This window comes from Macrobrachium rosenbergii, chromosome 26 (assembly GCF_040412425.1).
Source record: "Macrobrachium rosenbergii isolate ZJJX-2024 chromosome 26, ASM4041242v1, whole genome shotgun sequence".
NCBI lineage: Eukaryota > Metazoa > Arthropoda > Malacostraca > Decapoda > Palaemonidae > Macrobrachium > Macrobrachium rosenbergii.
Window position 1 is genome coordinate 10,761,367 of NC_089766.1, and position 9,641 is coordinate 10,771,007.

General features: G+C 37.1%; 1 protein-coding gene across 1 annotated transcript in view; it reads left to right on the top strand.

Moving 5' to 3' along the window:
* Positions 1-974: 974 nt before the first annotated feature.
* The window catches only part of LOC136853022 (putative polypeptide N-acetylgalactosaminyltransferase 9), a 344,125-nt gene continuing 335,458 nt past the window's right edge, over positions 975-9,641 (top strand). Inside the window, exon 1 of the mRNA XM_067128181.1 lies at positions 975-1,200. The gene's annotated coding sequence lies outside the window, so the exon portion shown is untranslated. The remainder of the gene's footprint in view (positions 1,201-9,641) is intronic.

Here is a 9,641-nt window from a genome sequence, read left to right on the forward strand (position 1 = left end):
ATATGTATATATATGTATATATATATATATATATACACAGATATTAATCCACAAATGTTACTTAAATATCGAATTCATTATGCCGTAGGGATCACTTATTTTTTTTAGCACTGTATGTAAAACCAAGAGCCCAAGTTCGAATCCTGACAGGGCCAATGATCTTATTAATTATGATTCCCCTTAGGGAAAGTTATTCCCAAGATATAGTGAATTTGATGTGAAGTGGTATTTGTGGCTTAATATTTATGATCATATATATAAATATAACGCATGTATAGTGGACACAACTTCATACATATTATACATATATATATATATGTGTGTCTGTGTGTGCGCCCGCGTGTGGGTACGCGCGCGCGCGCGCCATTACTCGTCGAAACTGCATGTTATCTCCATCTCACATGCACACATATCGTACCCTGGACGCTTTGGAAAGTCGGATGCTGCGAATTAATTATAATCAGCAAGGGCGACATTACGCGTACCTAACCTTTTGCTGATTACCATTTATTCTGAAGAGCCACTCGCCTTTTTTGTTGTCATTTTGGCCGTAATGAGATTCGCCAACCTGAACTGTAACAAGTATTGGTAATTTATGCCATAATTAGGTGTCTTCTCTTTCTTTGTTGTCTTCATCAGTGGGGATCAGGTGGAAGAATTACCGTCATGAGAGATTAAAAAGTTGTTCTGTAATTAATATTTTTTCGTTAATTGGTACCACGTAGTCCCTCAATGTAAATATATTGATGAGTGAAGAACGTATCGACGCGAACGGAGACGTCGGTACGTTGCGTAATGACTAGTTTTCGCGCGTGCTTCCGTCTTAAATAGAATGCGTAAAGAAAACGGGGTTAGAGTCCAGTAGTATACAGATATCGTAAAGAAAACGGGAGTCGTTCTACCTTAGTTGCTTTCTCCTCTAAGAGATGGCGCCAGTAAAGATGAGTAACAGCTGGTTCATTAAGGGTTGTCATTCTTAGTCTGGTTGTGATGGTGTGTGACTGTGTGTGCGCTTTCCCCGCCGTTTTCGGGAGCAGTTTCATTTTCATAAAGATTGATTCCGCTTTTGTTTGTGTTGTGTCTTGTTTGTAGTGCGACATTTTGCGAATGGAAATGGAACGTTGGTTGTAATAGTGAGTGATACAAACGAATGGAATACTAATGACCGCCGTTTGCTGATGTGTACGATTTTCCTACAAGGTAAGGGTTTCTCTCTCTAGTTTGAGGTTAGCTTAGTTATATTGATATGGAAATTGCTATTAACATAATCAACCATTAATTAGTGATTTCGTAATGTGTTAGTTTACATTGTGATTCACGAAATGCAGATGTATTAGTGAAAGAATTACCGGAGCTTTTATGGAAACGTTAACGAGCTATTGTCAATCTGTTCAAGGTCGAAAACGTTCAGGGGGGATTACTTATACCCCACGATTTTTTTTTCTCACTCTCCCTACATTCTAGTCATGCGTCCCACATCACACAGTCTCAACTGGCTTTATTCTATCCCATCCGTCAAAAAAAAAAAAAAAAAAAATAGGTTGGCAGCTTCATACCAAGTGATTGTTATTTTGTTCAGTGCTCGTGTTTTCTTCGAACCTCACTGACTGTTCACTTGATTATTGGATCTAATTTTTGTGGTTATTCCCCAATTTCGACCAGGATTTTTAAAATGTATTTACTCAGACTTTTCTGTGCACCGATCTTTGACTTTGATGGGCCAGTGTAAAGTATCAGTTTTTACCAAAATTTAAAAATGCTTTTACCAAAGATTGAATTTCCCATTATCAAATCGACGTCAGGCAAACACGTTTTTAGACACCTTAAAGCATGTGTTCCCCAAACTTAAAATCGAGCTGACATATATTAGTTGAAAAAACATGTCAGTTTAGTCTTGACTCTTGTGACGTTGTTGCCTTAACAGACTGAGATGACTTGAATGTTACCTTAATGGAAAATAATATATATTATGTTGAATACTTGATGCAATTTTTGGTTATGTTAACTTCTTTGTGCAATGTTTCGCCGCATTATAGACCACATGGTGCAACATCAGTCTTACAGACTAGGAGACGCAATGTCTTGCGGCAAGGGACGCATACACTTCTTGTGCTTGCAGGAGCAACTGGGTTATTTCGTAAATAATGAGATATTTGGGTAATTAAGCTTGGTGGGTTGAAGCTATTGTGGTCGGTGGGGAAAAAATTATTGTTGTGATAGTGTGGGCGATATTACTGATGTTGTAATAACAGGTAGCTTTACCATGCAAGAGGGTATCTGTAAATATAAAAGGTTTATATTTATATATACCCCACATTCTGGTCACAGGTGTGTAAGAGCGTGGGTTCTTTTATGCATTGTCCGTGGGCAGAATACAAATACACACATATGTGTATCCGGAAGTGTGACGTGTGTATGTTTAGTCATTACTATGGCAATGTTATTCATTGGGGTGCATTTTGTTGCTCTGTAACGACCATAGGTTGTATTGATTTTGTGAACATGTCCTGTAGCCAATATTTATTTGCTTACAAGCCTGCATATACTTGCGTGCGCACGAGTGCGCGAGGCACACCCACATTGTCTATATTATCTGTCTATCTACATAAAATATTTTAGATAAATCGTGACACCTGTCCTCATTATATTCAAGTAAGTAACTTTTTACATGAATTTATCTGTCCAAACTAAAATGTTGTCGAGCTTAATATAACACCTCTCTCTCTCTCTCTCTCTCTCTCTCTCTCTCTCTCTCTCTCTCTCTCTCTCTCTCTCTCTCTCTCTCTCTCTGTATGGTAAAGATTTCAGGTCATCAGAATTTATACAGTCGTAAATAAGATTAATATTTTTGTTGATCAGACTCAGGTAAGATCAAGTTAGAGAAATAACCACAGTTGCCTCTCTCTCTCTCTCTCTCTCTCTCTCTCTCTCTCTCTCTCTCTCTCTCTCTCTCTCTCTCTCTCTCTCTCTCTGTATGGAATAGTAATGAAGCTGAAGATGTTAGGTCATCAAAATTGATAGTCGTAAATAAGATTAATATTTTTGTTAATTGGACCCTAGACAAGATCGGGCTATAGAAATAACCACTGCAGTTCATTCTCTCTCTCTCTCTCTCTCTCTCTCTCTCTCTCTCTCTCTCTCTCTCTCTCTCTCTCTCTCTCTCTCTCTCAAGTAGTTGATATATGTGAACTTGTAGATGATGTAGCTTTAAGGTTGTCTACTGACTTTCTCTCTCTCTCTCTCTCTCTCTCTCTCTCTCTCTCTCTCTCAGTTGTGATTAGATCTGAAATCTCAGATGTTGTTTGAGCTCAAGGAGCGTCTACTCTCTCTCTCTCTCTCTCTCTCTCTCTCTCTCTCTCTCTCTCTCTCTCTCTCAGTTGTGATTGGATCTGAAATCTCTTTTGTTGTTTGAGCTCAAGGAGCGTCTACTGATTCTCTCTCTCTCTCTCTCTCTCTCTCTCTCTCTCTCTCTCTCTCTCTCTCTCTCTCTCTCTCTCTCTCTCTCTCAGTTGTGATTGGATCTGAAATCTCTTTTGTTGTTTGAGCTCAAGGAGCGTCTACTGATCTCTCTCTCTCTCTCTCTCTCTCTCTCTCTCTCTCTCTCTCTCTCTCTAAGTTGTGATTGGATCTGAAATCTCTTTTGTTGTTTGAGCTCAAGGAGCGTCTACTGATCTCTCTCTCTCTCTCTCTCTCTGTCTCTCGCAGAGTGGACTGCTTAAGATTATAGCGTCGGCACTGCTACTGATGAGTAAGCTCGGAACTTTCTCTGACCAATAGCCTGTCTGTAATGGGGAAGCTACCTGTCGTCAGGTGGACGGGAAGTGCCAGACAGGGATGATTCGTGATGAGTGAATCAATTGTTATAGAACAGACCTATAACTTTCTCTCTCCAGAAGCACAACAATTCTCCTTGTATTTTAATAATTTACATTTTTTTTTATATATTAAACTTACATTTTTATCTATTTATTTATTGATTTGTTAGTTTATTTTTTCTTCTCCAGTAACTGATCTCTTCTTTCTGTATTTCTTGGTAACTTCTGTTGCTCCTTTCAAATGAACGTTTTATTCTTCGGAAGCTTGAATTTCAAGCCCCTCTGGGCTTGTTCCACGTGAACAGGGTTCCTCTTCTGGATAATAATAATAATAATAATAATAATAATAATAATAATAATAATAATAATAATAATAATTAATAATAATAATAATAATAATGTACTTATAAATATCAACGCCCAAGAAACTTGTATTTTATAAATCACACAATGAAAGAAATTTTAGCTGAAATTAAAAATTTTCTCCAGAAACAGTTCTAAAATTTTGACGAAGTTTTATAATTCTGCAACTTCCTGGATAAAATCTAATTTACTAAAAATAAATTTTACACGAAAGATTACCAACTAATCCTTCAGGCCAGCCCTAGAATAGAGTTCTTTTAACTCACTGGTATGATAAAAGTAGCCTTTAAAAAAAAAATAGCTGTGTGCTATATTTTAAATATTCGAGGTAACAGCCATTTAAGGCTTTGTGCTTTTGTCGTACAATCAGAATTGGTCATTCAGGCAGCACCTTTTGTTCAGAATTTGCATAAAATCAAACTTGTAGTCATTGAGGTAGCTACCAGCCATTTAGAATCTAACCCTTCTGAAGCTTTCACTTCTCCTTGTGTTGAAAATACAATTAAAATGTCATATTAGATTTTAAGTGGTTTGTGTGTGGTAACAATTTTGCTGTTTATTTTAATATGAATACTTTATAATATAGCCTTTTTCACCTTTTACGGATAGGAACAGTGGATGAAATACTTGCACAGATGTTTAGGTCGTTAAACCAAAAGTTTATACCAGATGTAGAGTAAGAACCTCTCTCTCTCTCTCTCTCTCTCTCTCTCTCTCTCTCTCTCTCTCTCTCTCTCTCTCTCTCTCTCTCTCTCTCAGCCATCCGCTGAAGTAGAATAAGGTGGAAGAACAAATTCTGTATTTGGAATTGCGAAAACACATAAATATTGAAAAGGATCTTTGTGAAATCGCAACTCACCATTGATGAAGTGAGGTAAATTCATCGTTTGTCAAAATCGTTAAAATTTTAAGCCGGGAAAAAGATAAAGACGTGATTTTACTTTGGGGGTAATTCCGGTTTTATATATATATATATATATATATATATATATATATATATATATATATATATATATATATATATATATATATATATATATACACATATATATATACATACATATACACACACACACACATATAGATATAGTGTATGTGTGTGTTTTACTGCAACTTCATACAGATGTTTTACGTGTTTTGTTTAAAATAATAATCGCATGTTAGCCTGCTTAGCGCACCTGCATACAAATGTCTTACATCTGTTTAGTATGAAATCTCAATTGTTGCGGTGACAGCTGTATTCCTTTTCTACCAGGCTGTGTATTATTTACTTACGTACCTGTAAACTCAACAATACGTCCATTATCGAAGAGAATACTGATTCAGTTGGTTAAATAGATTCATTTCCAATGCAGCGTAAAAGCAAGAAATGTCTACATTCTAAGTCAAGCCAAAATCGAGTGGCAGAACGGAGCTAAAATAGATTAATACATTGGCGTCAGATCTATTATAAATTCGTGGTATGTAACTTGTATTGAATTAGGAATTTTAAGGAATTCAGATTATTAACAGGAATCGGAACTGAGTTGCTCTATATAGTCTAATACCCAGGGTAGGGGACGGCGATTGGAGTTGGTCAGGGAGGTTAGATTTAAATCTAACCTCCTTGAGGGTATAGCTATGGATAAGGGGAGGGGGTTGTATGGGCTGTGGATAGGGGGAGGGGGTTGTAGGGTTGTATGGGTTAGTTATCCGGCGGGCATAATGGATCGGGAGGACAGAAAAGGAGAGAGACAGAGCCTGGCCTTGTAGGTGGTTGCACTTGGGAGCATTGACCACTGAGAGGTTCAAACCAGGGTTCAAACCGATGTTTTGATGAATTACTGAGTGATTGTCATCTCTTTTTTGTTACTGTATTATGTATTCAGCTTTTCTTTTCACATTCATCATGTCTGAATGTCTGATGGACAGAGAAAGTTTCTCGTGGAAAAGGAATATGCGATAAAAAAAAAAAAAGATTAGTGGTTTTATGCGATGAGCGTCTGGGAGGGTTGCCAGGTGGTAGGTGGGTTAATTGACTACTTGGCAACTCGCGCCGTTGTGGTTTCCAGGTGAACAGGTAAGAAGAAGAAGAAGAGGTACGTCCGTGCTCTTCCTGCTTTGTCTGTGTTTGTTTTTGTTTGTTTGTTTTTTTACGTATTCTTTGTTTTCGTGGTTCCTTTTCGTTACGTTTTTTTTAGTCGAATGAGTTTTTTAATTTTTATTATGTGTCCTTGCTTGTATTTGAAAATTGCAAACTTCTGATTTTTATATTTTTTTCGTTATTTCATTTGTCCTTACTGTTATTTGCATTAGTTTTAAGTTTAAATTTATAAACCTTCTTGTTTTTATAATATCTTCTTCATTCTGTTGCCATTTTCCCTGCCCCTCTTCCTGCTTATTTTATTCTTTCCTTATTTTATTTTTTTTTCCTTTTCGTCCCCTAATATAACTTACTACTGCTTTTTAATAATCTCCTCTGTCTCACCACCTTCTCTTGTCCTTTTATTAGTTCTTTAAATCCTCTTTATGTGGAGAGGGAAGGTGTAAAAAGTGCACATTACAAGCTTTGGAAAGAAAAGTAAGGATAATAAGATTTTAAAGAATTATGTTCACGGCAGTAACAAGGGAGGAGCTTTGATTAACAAGAGTACTTCGTGGGAGAGTTGCCCAGATAATGTTATTGACAGGGAATTAAGGAAACGGAATGATTTTTTGCGGTAGAGGGTCTTAAGAAAAGAGTAAACATGAGGAGAACTTCCTTAAAAGATTGGAGAGGAAAGAGAGAAAGTGAAGAGAGACTGCAGGCTAAAAGTAAGTAGAAGGGGAATAAAAAATAGAAAAACCATAACAAAACAAAGTAGAGGAGGGGAAGGAAGAAGCATAGAAGCATTTAAACGAGCAATTAGTAAACAGAATGCTAAATAGGTGAGGTTAAAGCCAAATAGAGAAGAAAAAATAACGGAAAGGAAACACTCAGAAAATTAGGGGAAGAAAAATAAGAGAAATTGAAGCTTGCATAACATCAGAAGTATAAAGAAGCTAAAATGTGACGAGAAGAGCCCAAAGTGAAATAAGTAGATTGAAAAGAATATAGAGATCGAAAATCGAAGAAAATAACAGGAGATATAAAGGCAGAAGAGGTGATGATAAAGAAGGGAATAAGTGAAGATACGAAGGATCCATGTTGAAGGCATGTAGGAAATAGAGAAATTATGATAATGGAAGCCACATAGGAAATAATGAGGTGATGATACAGGAAGTGAACAAGTGAAGATAAAAAGAAAAGGATCCGTGATAAAGGATGTATCAGAAATACAGAGGTGGTGATAAAGGAAATCATGTAGGAAATAGTGAGATGATGATAGTGGAAGTAAAAAGTGAAGATAAAAAGAAACAGGATGCATGATAAAGGATACATAGGACGTAGAGTTATTTTGATAATGGAAACCGTATAGGAGATAGTGAGATGATGACAAAGGAAATGCAAATTCAAGATAAAGGAAGTAGGATCCATGACAAAGGGCATAAAGGAAATAGAGACTTGATGATAAAGGAAACGATATATGAAATAGTGAGACGATGATACAGGAAGTAAAGAGTGAAGATAAGAAGAAAAAGGATCCATGATAAAGGATACATAAAAATAGAGTTATTTTGGTAATGGAAACCATATGGGAAATGAGGTAATGATACAGGAAGTAAAAAGTGAAGATAACAAGAAACAGAATCCATGATAAAGGATACATAGAAAATAGAGTTATTTTGATAATGGGAACCATATAGGAAATAGTGAGGTGACGAAGATGATGACACAGTAAACGTAAAGTGAAGATAAAAAGAAACAAGATCCATGATAAAGGGTGTACAGGAACTAGAGAGGTGATGGTAAAGGAAATATACGAAATAGGTGATGATGCAAGAAATGACAAGTGAAGATAAAAATAGAAAGGATCCATGATAAAGGATCCATAGGAAATAGAGAGAAATACAGAGCTGGTAATAAAGGGAACGGAAATAGGAAAATAGTGAGATGATGACCGAGTGAAGAAGAAGAAGAAGAAGAAGAAGAAAGAAGAAGAAGAAGAAGAATTCGAGATGAATGAAAGTGGACAGGTTCCTGAGAGGAGAGTGACTATTGAGGAGCGCATCAAGTAGGCCGACCTCGACTGCATTCCTTTGAACTCTCTCGCCCGGGCACCGTTCTAACAGGGTCACTGGAATCATGCTCTCTCTCTCTCTCTCTCTCTCTCTCTCTCTCTCTCTCTCTCTCTCTCTCTCTCTCTCTCTCTCTGGTTGAGAGCGTTCGGTTTATTGTCTATCGTGGGCGTTATGGAATGGAATGCTAGCAATACCAAATCACCAAATGTCTTTTTTCGTAATCTTGTTAATCGAGGTCACCAGAATCAAGGTCTCTCTCTCTCTCTCTCTCTCTCTCTCTCTCTCTCTCTCTCTCTCTCTCTCTCTCTCTCGTATTGAGTAGTAGTATGAATTTTTTTAAAACCTTGCATTCAGAAAGTCACTAACAGGCTCTCTCTCTCTCTCTCTCTCTCTCTCTCTCTCTCTCTCTCTCTCTCTTTGCTACAGAGAAGGGCCTTGTTCATTTGTTATTCTCTCTCCTCTCTAATTGTTATGCGATAATTTAATGTGTTAATCATATTTCTCTCGATATATCTTCTTTCTCTGTCAGTCGCCTTTGTGAATTACAGAAAGGATTTCTCTCTCTCTCTCTCTCTCTCTCTCTCTCTGTCGTTGATCAGGGGCCTTGTTGCCATTTGTTATTCATTGTGTAGGACTTGTGTCCCTCAAAGTTAATATTGTAGAACTTATAATAATTGTTATGCGATAATTTAATGTGTTGATCATATTTGCTTCGATATATCTTCTTTAAGTCAAAACACAGCCTGTCAGTACGCTAGGGCTTATTTATAACCTTTGTTACAAGGGGTGATGTCAAAATACATGTTCTCGGTCCTAAGAGGGTGGCATTCTTCTCTCTCTCTCTCTCTCTCTCTCTCTCTCTCTCTCTCTCTCTCTCTCTCTCTCTCTCTCTCTCTCTCTCTCTGGTTTATTGTCTATCTCGTTGATCAGCAATACCAAATCACAAATGTCTTTTTTTTATAAGAGGTCACATCAGAATCAAGGTAACTATTATTTCTCTCTCTCTCTCTCTCTCTCGTATTGAGTAGTAGTATGAATTTTTTAAACCTCATTCAGAAAGTCACCAACTCTCTCTCTCTCTCTCTCTCTCTCTCTCTCTCTCTCAGAGAAGGGACCTTGTTGCCATTTGTTATTCATTTCTCTAGGTCCTTATGTTAATATTGTCTAAGTTAATAATGTGCGGTAACTTATAACATTTGTTACAAGATATATCTTCGATGTCAAACACAGCATGTCTCTCGTCATAAGAGGGTGTGCATTACTTAGAAAGTGGCCTTTCTCTCTCTCTCTCTCTCTCTCTCTCTCTCTCTCTCTCTCTCTCTC